This window comes from Macrosteles quadrilineatus, unplaced genomic scaffold, assembly GCF_028750875.1.
Source record: "Macrosteles quadrilineatus isolate MER2022 unplaced genomic scaffold, UCM_ALF_1.0 Scaffold_8__2_contigs__length_117827958, whole genome shotgun sequence".
NCBI lineage: Eukaryota > Metazoa > Arthropoda > Insecta > Hemiptera > Cicadellidae > Macrosteles > Macrosteles quadrilineatus.
In genome coordinates this window covers 106,542,826-106,552,359 of record NW_026542601.1, presented here as the reverse complement: position 1 = coordinate 106,552,359, position 9,534 = coordinate 106,542,826, and positions in this window count along the sequence as shown.

Genomic DNA, 9,534 nt, shown 5'->3' with positions numbered 1-9,534 from the left:
ATCTAGTTTCTGCAGAGATTACTAAAAATCTGTAGTCTGTGTAATTTTTTGAAAATCTTTTTGACGAATAATGTCTAAACGTAACTTGTCAGACAATCTCTAACATGTAGTGTCAAAACTTGCTGTATATGTTTTTTAAAGCCATTATTTGTCATAAAACGAGATCCTGGGGCTATATTTGTCTTACTAGAGCTGTAAGTATTTAGGATTTAGAATTTGATTTCTTATTTGGTATTGTATTAATAAATACCTTAAGACAAAGCTAATCTCAATCCTTCTGACTGGATTTTTTCTAGTGATAGACAAGACCCGAAACTTGGAGATTTTTTTTATCTCGAAGCTTTGGGCGGGATTGAAATACTAACGTGATATTTTCAAGACGAGATTTAAAAAATTAATTTTTAAAGTTATAAAATCTTTATAAATTCTTGAAATTTTAAAGTTTTATAAATTCTTGAAATTTTAAAGTTTTTAAATTTCTTAAATTTTAGTTTTTTATATTTTTGTAATATTAAAGTTTAAAAAAAATTAATTTAAATTTTTTTAAAGTTTAAAAAATTGTCCAAATTTTTAAAATTAAGTTTTTTTAGAATTTAAAAAAACTTTAAAATTTTAAGAATTAAAAAAAAATTTAATTAAAAAAGAAATTGGATTTAAAAAAAAATTATATTTTAAAATAAACTTTACGAGTGATTTATTCTTTACATGGTTATGTTTTTAGGAAAAAGCATTTAGCTTGGATTAAATAAATAAATATAGGATGGAGAGGACACAGCTAACTCACCTGATGAAAGGTTGCAGATGAGTCAAAGAACACATAAAATCACACACATAATATACTTAATATTTCGCCTCTTCAGAAGGCCTAGATGGTAGTTACAAAACAACTATCAGGTGAGTTAGCTGTGTCCTCTCCATCCTATATTTATTTATTTACTAGCTGTACCCGCGGGCTTTGCCCCGTTTAACTTCATAAGTATTCGCATGGCTCAATCACGTCCTTGTTGAAGTTCGTTCGCTACGCTCACTCACCTTTAGGTTGGAGCTCGTTCGCTGCGCTCACTTGCCTTCAGGTTAGCTTGTTCGCTACGCTAACTCGCCTCCAGGTTGAAGTTCGTTCGCTACGCTCACTCACCTTTTGGTTGCAAATTAGCTGTTGTCATAAATTAAAAAAATAATAGTGCTGCACCCTGTTGGTAATCCTTGTAACTTTAATGCTATTGAACAACATAGAATAGAACCAACTTGTTTAATTGAAACAGCTGTTAAGATTCATTAATTCCTTTTAAATATGAAAAATCATGTTTAACATGGGAAACTCCAGAGCCACTGGGGCGGAGCCAGAGAGTCCGATCAGAATAAAAACGACTTACGCCTCTTTCACACGACGCGGCGCCCGCCGGATCCGGCGTAGGGCTATGGGAGTATATGAGTCCTTTCACACTATGTCCGGCGCGCGCCGCGCGGCGAATTCGCCGCACGGCGCGCGAGTTACCGCCGGATGCACCTTGAGCCGGACGACAGCGCCGCGCGGCGTCCACGCCGGACAACTCGGTGAAGGTGCATTGGTTCTTATGGGAGCTTTCACACGGTGCGGCGCGCGCCGCACGGCCCAACCCCTACGCTGCCTCATTTTAGGCAAACTACCTGACCAAGAGGGTGCAACAGTTAATTAAGAAATTATATATCGTTGTATCGGAAAATTATATATTTAAAGTTATTACAAAACATACATTTTTATGTTAATCCCATGCAAATCGACCAACTTAAAGTATTAAAACAAAAATTTCCTTTAATAACTAGAGGAGAATATTTAGTATTAAATTAATAATTTAGTAATTTATACGTAATGAAACATTTTTTTAACTTCTAGAATACAATATTTTCAGATATGACGAATACTTATATATAATACGTGAAGGTGATTTCTACGAAATACTACTCCTCCGTTAATAATGAACCGATTTTTACAAACGATGTGTCAAAATTAAGTATTTGTTGTGTACACACCCCCTTTCACCAATTCCTGTAGTAAAAGTCCTCGGGCTTTGCCGCTCAGGCCATCAAAATCCCAATGTATATCTTATGAAGACAAGATTTTGTTTAGTTAAACGGACGAATAATTTGTATTAATTACAGCTGTTCATAGTACACACATGATACACACAAGAGTTTTCGTTTTCAGTTTCGATAGATGGAGTGGAGTGAGCGTTCGTTTTCAGAGTGAGTTCGTTTCCAGTTTCGGTAACTGGAGTGGAGTGATTGGTTACATTATCTTTGAGTTGACTCTCACACGTCAACGGAAATAGTGACAGTTATTCATAAAAAAACTCCTTTAATATTTTGCAATTGCTCAAATTCGAGCAACAGGTGCACTAGTTTATTATATTTAAAATTATCCTATTCATTTAATTTGAACTTTTAAGTGGAGTATTCATTTAAAAGCCATAACTGAACAGAAAATAATAAATATTTAGGAGTGCCGTACGGCGCGCGCCGCACGAAACCGTACTAGTGTGAAGACACACGCTTGTCCGGCGCAGCGCCGCGCGGCGGACGCCGTACGGCGCGCGCCGCTTCGTGTGAAAGAGGCGTTAGTTTTCCCATTTAATGCCTAAAGAATCAGTGTACCAAATTTCAGCCTCCTAGGTAAATGGGAAGTGGGAGAATTAGTGATGAGTGAGTGAGTCAGTCAGTGAGGGCTTTGCCTTTTATATATATATAGATTCTTTACATGGAAATATTGCTTCAATAGTATAATAATTTTGGAGAAGTTGCAAAAAATGAGAAGTTTTGTTAGTCTAAGCAGTGTGAGCCATGTTTTACTACTGTAAACATAGCCAAAATAAGTCACTTAAAAATCGATCTAAAAATAACACAAGACTTAAAAATTGTTACTTGATTCTTAACTAGTTTACTGTTGTTTTTTCAAAGTTGAACTATATACTAACTGATATCTCCATGTTTCCTATGCAATAAAAGATGTTAAATATTTTTGTCAAGTTTCAAAACTTGCAAATATTTCTGAACTTAAAAAGTAGGTACTAAATTTTTTTCTAGCTATTCGTTAAATCTTGTTCCAAAAAATAATCCCGTCCTGCGCTAATTAAAAAAAATCTCGTCTCGAAGTGAAAAATCTAGTCTTGTCCATCACTAATTTTCACTATAATATTTCCACAAACAAGACATATTTTTTATTCCTCATTTCAATCACATTAGATTTAACAAGTAACTTGGATTTGCTACCACGGGGAAGTTATAAAGTGTTCCGTTACCTGACCAAATGTTCTTAGTATGGGAAGGAATAAATAAGCTGCCAGATTTGATTAACATACAGTATCATAAATAAGCCAACTACAACAGTTTTAGTTTTCTCCATAAGAATAACACAGGAATTTTAAATGTACAGTTTTTTTTTTTAATTTTCTACAAAACTAGTTGAACAAAAACACCTCAATATACAAATTATTTAAATAGCTTTGTTGGGTAACATTTTGAAAAAAAACCTTTTTTTGGAAATTTCTAAACTAATACCCTGTTCCCGTGACTCAATTTAATTTTCCTGGTTTGCAAACTCATTCAAGGTTATCCCGCCTTACACCTTAAAGCCAAACTGAATCAAAATCAGACCAAATTTACTGGAGTTGTGTTTACAGACACACATGTGCATATAAATATTGAACAAATAGTGCTTTTTGCCTCTAGGGACATCAAAATGAAAAAGTAAATCGGTCCCAGGTTTATGGCTTACCATGCCTACTGCTACTTTCCTATATTATTGTAATTAGCTAAAAAGAGGCGTAACGGAGTGGTTGAGGTACAGTAGACTCCTTATCCGGACCACCTTTTAACCCGACATCGGTTTAACACGTTCACTGCGGGCGTATCCGATCGGATACGGGCCGAGCGCTGTTCAGACGCTGCCGTAACCGATCGGATACGCTAGGCAATGCCTTTTCGTATATCATCGTTTTTGTTCTAGCGCCGGTCGAAGGCAGACCAATTCCACGTTAGCGTGTAGTGGGTGACTTGCTTTTTGTTGTGTTGTAGGTTGGTAGTAAAATTTCCCCATTAAATCCCCGTCTGGTAAATTTAAAACTCAACTTGTTGTCCCGTCTTTCTCCCTCCAATTGGCAATACGATCGGACCGGCTACGTTCCAAGCAGTGCTGCTATATGTGAGTGTTTAGCGAACTACGTCGACTCTTGTTATAAAACAGGACATCACCGCACGTTATTTGCTATTCGTCATACCGACATATGAGAGCCAAACACCCAGCAATCGGGTTTGTTCGACGCTGCGGGCTGCGCCGCGTTGAGGCTACGCCTGCCATTTGATGGCCCGCAGCGAACGTGTTAACCGGACTACACTCGGCGGAAACGGCATCTCTTTAACCGGACAATTTTATCAGCACGTCGGTTTAACTGGACTAGATCGACAAGAAGTGGGCGGTACTGAAATGACTGTTCTCGTGGGAAAGATTTGAGACCAGTGATCACTTGTCTAAATACAATGCTATCCTGAATTTAAGTCAAATATTTGGGTTACAAAACGAGTTTTTGGGGACGTCGGTTTAACCGGAAAACCCGTTATCTGGACTGGCCTCGGTCCCGAGGAGTGCGGATAAGAGGGAGTTTATTGTAGTATTAGATAATAAAAAGTTGTGTTTTTACCGATAAATATTTCTATAGTAATTATTATTAAGAAAACTTGCACTACCTAAAATATGCCGTTGTCAGGGAAATTACCAGAAAAAAGTTAGTGAATTCACAAATATATTCTTTTTGGAATCCTGGTCTAGAGCTTTTTCTCTAACAAATCCAAATGTTCCAAATTAATATTGTTGCATTCTGTCCAAAGATTGTCATGTCAAGAAACAGATTCAGTTATAAAACATATGTTTGGATGCAGTTTACAGGTAGCTGAATGGATATTGTTCTCTCCAATGAAGGTGTAAGGTTCATCCTGTGATATGTTTGTAGAGTTGTTGGTCATTGAACGTTGTTTATAGAGCAAAACCTAGCTGTCCTTGATCATTGGGCCTCTTAATAAATGGTCCCAGTTAATAACCAGCTGATCTTGGTCAGTAACAATGCTGTCATCTCATTCATTCATCTTCACCTTGAAATTAACACAGGTGTGTACGAATGTTAGCATTCAAAATAATTGACATACGAGTAGTGTAAAGTGTAGTGTGAGTAAAGAGTAGTGTTGTTAGGCATCTTTAAACATAGTTTATGGTGCGAAACTGGACCCAGTTGTCTTAAATTAGTGGTATTTTTATTTTAATAAATGTGATGTGGTAAGCGAAAAGGGACCGCTTTTCGGCGATGCAAAATTTTCAGTACGGCCAATATAAGTAGGCTTAATTAAGGTCAAAAATATCAAAATTTGGTTTTTTATCGATTGTTATACCTTATTTAACATAGAAAAGGATAGTAACGTTTAAATTATCGAATCAAAGATGTAAAAGGTTGAAATAAATAATTTTGTTAGCCTCTGCACGGTCTGAGAAAAGGTCTCTTGCCGCTCGATGTTATTTCGCCATAATGACAGGAGGTCCCATTTTTAATATTCACTTTATAAACGGGCTTTAGTCCAAAAAATGAATTGTCCTGCATTCTAGTGGAAATTTGGAGGACTACAACAAAGTTCAGTTTACGGAGAACAAAATATTTTATCACAATATTTTATATATTAAATCACAAATTTTGCGGTCCCAATAAGAGGTATTTTGTTTATCTTATGGAGAATGTGATTTCTACGACATGCTTTGATAAAACAATTTAAATGAAAACTACCTTGAGTTAAGAAAAAAAATTAGTATTGCCTCCTAAGAGGACATTATAAGCTTTCTTTTGATACCAAAATCGTTTCTTAAATACAAAAAAATTTCACTTTTTATTTCTCATCATTTTCATGCGAAAAACATATCCTGGGGTTTGGCACTTTACACTATAAACATCCTTTTAAAAAAACACATAAATTTGGTAAGGCTACCAAATGATATTAGAACTTTGTATAAGGATTTTAGTTGTTTATATGTGAGTACCGGTACTTAATCACAGTTTCGTAAACTTTGAATGGGAAATAAATACCTCACTAGTACTGCACACTATTAGTATATATGAACATGTTACTATCCATCACGTGATGATTGATGCATTGCATCACTAGAAGACCTCTGTGCCATATGCTGTGACACACTTTCTAACTATCCTGCTGCGCAAAGAGGCTATCTTATGATTGTTATCTATGGGACTTGCGTGTGTGGTTGTATCTCAATATCTAAATGTTCAATATTGTATGGAGCCAACAATGTGGGTGCTTGAACAATTTACCATAATCAACACTTGATCCATGATGGAAGGCTACTTGAACTCGATTTTGGTTTGAACTTCAAAGACAAATTAATTTAGTCATTTTTACAGTAAAGTTTATCTTGAATTTTTATTCAGTTTGCTCTAGCTTTGGGAAATTAAATATATAGCTCTCTTACATGTGCATATTTATTTTTCTTTAAAATATCTATTTATTTGTTGGTACGTTAAATTGTGTTTTTTTTTTTCACAGACTTTAGGACCTAACATTCCTTTATTGCAGCCAAAATCTAAAAAAAAAAAAAAAAAAATGTAGCCTACATGACGTCATATCAAATGTGGATATACTTATTTATAGATCAAATAACTACCACTTGATTAGTAGTAAGTGTACTATGTCATATTAAAATTAATTTTCTAATATGCTTAAAAATTAAATTAGAATGTTAGTTGTAAATGGATTGCATGAAATCTTGCATTAGTCATAACCCTGTATTAAATTTGTAGTTTCTGCACAATTGCGCTGTTGACCCTAATTGCAGTTCTTATCTGTAATTATCAGCTGTTCCAACCTATTGTTGAAATACCTTCCTACATCCTGCTCTGTGTGAGAATTGACTGTTTTAAAATTTTAATTTCACCAACAACTTGGTTTTTTCAATTCAATTTTTGTAGTAATCTTTCCTGTATGGAAAACTAGTATCTTTTACCTGTTTTCTTGTGTTTTGCGGTGTATGTCAATGTAATATGAGTTTGTAACCACACACCATTATAAATAGTTCAGGAGTTCTCGTACTATATTGTCAAATTTGAAAACTCATGTTCATGTTGTTAAAATTTTAGTGTGGTGATGATAACTACAGTAAATATTTATCTTTTATTTTAAGTCGGTTTTCCAATTACTGATCTATTATTTGGTTGTAATACCTGAGAGAAACAATTTTACATTATTAGATAATTTTATTTAGTTATATAGTTTAAAAACTTTACAGATAATCAGAAGCACTATCGTAAAGCACAGGACCTCAGCAAAATCTAGCCGGAACCCACTTGAAAATTGTAAGATATAGAAGGATACAAAATCCATAATGGAAGTATGTTTAATCAACACAACCTGAATCACCAAATTGCTGTTTGAAAGGTTGGTAAGTACTCCAGATAATGATGCTGGATAATGGGTGAGGGGAGATTAGCCGTTAATAATGTTCTGATGTGAAAGGCGAAAAAGGAAGTTGAAGATCAAAGTCAGAAAACATCCTGCCAACACTGGCTTGGCAATGACCTAGATGGCCAGTGTTAACCACTTAATACGGAAGTTACATAAGTTGGATTATGTAATAGTTTATTTTACGGTTTTTTACTTCCGCAGTGTCAAAGAATAGATGTCCAACCTCTTATCGACTCATTAGAGAAATTTTTGCATAATATAAATTTTATATTATATTTTTACGTTTTAAACCCCCAAAATTTTATCTGGTTAAAATACTTTTATGAGGCAGGGTTTGAAACTTATTGATATCACAGAAGTTTGCGAGTTTATGTCCTGAAAATCAACATGGGAGTTTGGTGATATAGATGATGGGGACCCTTTTTTACAATGATACAGAACTTACATTGTCTTTTTTCAGGTAATAAAAATCACTTTTCATTAGGAATTTTTATTAAAATAATGCAATTGATATATTTGCTTAAAAACGCCTTCTTAGCAAGAATTATTCACTGTCCCGTTTCAACTGCATCAGAAGAATACTTGGGGATATTTTAACAACACCTAAACACCAGGGTTTGTATTTTAGGGCTAATGAGTGACCGAGAAATGATATATAATTTGACAAAAGTTTCTGCACAATTGAGTAAATGTTATCTAGCCTTTTTTTACCATACTACTACACCAAATGATCTAATACAGTGATGAATTTAATAGTCATAAAACATACAATAAAATATTTAGGTAATTTTAAAATTACATTTGCACTTAAAAGTGCTAATAATTTTGATTTAAGATTAAAAAATCATCTGGGTTATATTTATTAGTACTCTATAAAAAATTATCTCAAACTAATCTGCAACAAGACTATCCCGAAATTTGCATTAAGGAAGTAACAGTTGGTTGAACTTTGAGATGTCATGACCAGTTTAAAACCAGTTTCCTACCAACATAGCATCAGTGAGGTCAGGGTTTCTGGGTTTAACAGTTCCCAATAAGAATTTGAACCAGAAAATACCCAATATTTTTTGTAATTAAATTAATTTCACCCAAGTAAAGGAGGGGAAACAATTAGGTCCCTACTACAATTTTCAAAGTTCAACTTACTCCCTCAAAGTTACTTTCTTAATGCAAATTTCTGGATAGTCTAGTTGTGGATATCTTTGTGATCATTTCTTTATGGATGTACTAATGTGATCCAATGTATTTTACCTTAAGATCAAAATCATTAGTAAAATAGTAATTTTCTATTTTTAAACGGTGTGTAGTTATAATTTTTAAAATAATTAAATATTTGAAGCATGTTTAGTATATATTTAAATCCCCGTTTCAAAAAATAAAAATAAAATTCCTGGAGATACCACAGGTGTGGTTATAGCTCTGTACACACACACACACACACACTTGGAAAACAATTTTTTGGGGGTGCAGGGGAATAAAGATATAAAACTTAAAATTCTTTCTGAAAACAATACTTTCTTAATATACTATGTATAGGGGGAGAAAGTTAAAAACGGGAAGTATCATCCGCTATTAACTCATTTGAGAAAAATTGTTTCTCAATTCAAGTTATATACAGTAGGCAGGATTTGATTTGCCCTGCAACTTAAAGTAATAAAAAAGGTAAGTCATAGGTTACTAGGGCAACAAAGTGCAAAGTACACGAAAACAATCAAATGATAATCAACCATAATAAGCTGTGTAAGTAGTGCTATGCACAATCAATAATTGTTTTTAATTCTTTAAAATTTTAAAGTCGTTTTTACTGTACATTATATATTTGTTTATGCTGCAGATGAACATAAACCTTTTTGACATTCAAGTTCAAAGCTTTAAAAATCACTTGTTTTGTGCTATTATGACAGAAGTTTGACAGCAAAGAGTTTTTTTTCAATTTATTTCAAAGAGAAATTTCACAACGATTTAATAAATATCAATTGAAAAGTATATGATATTTTTGTATTGTTCTTAAATTAGTGTTAAATTGCTGTATTTTCAAATAGATGA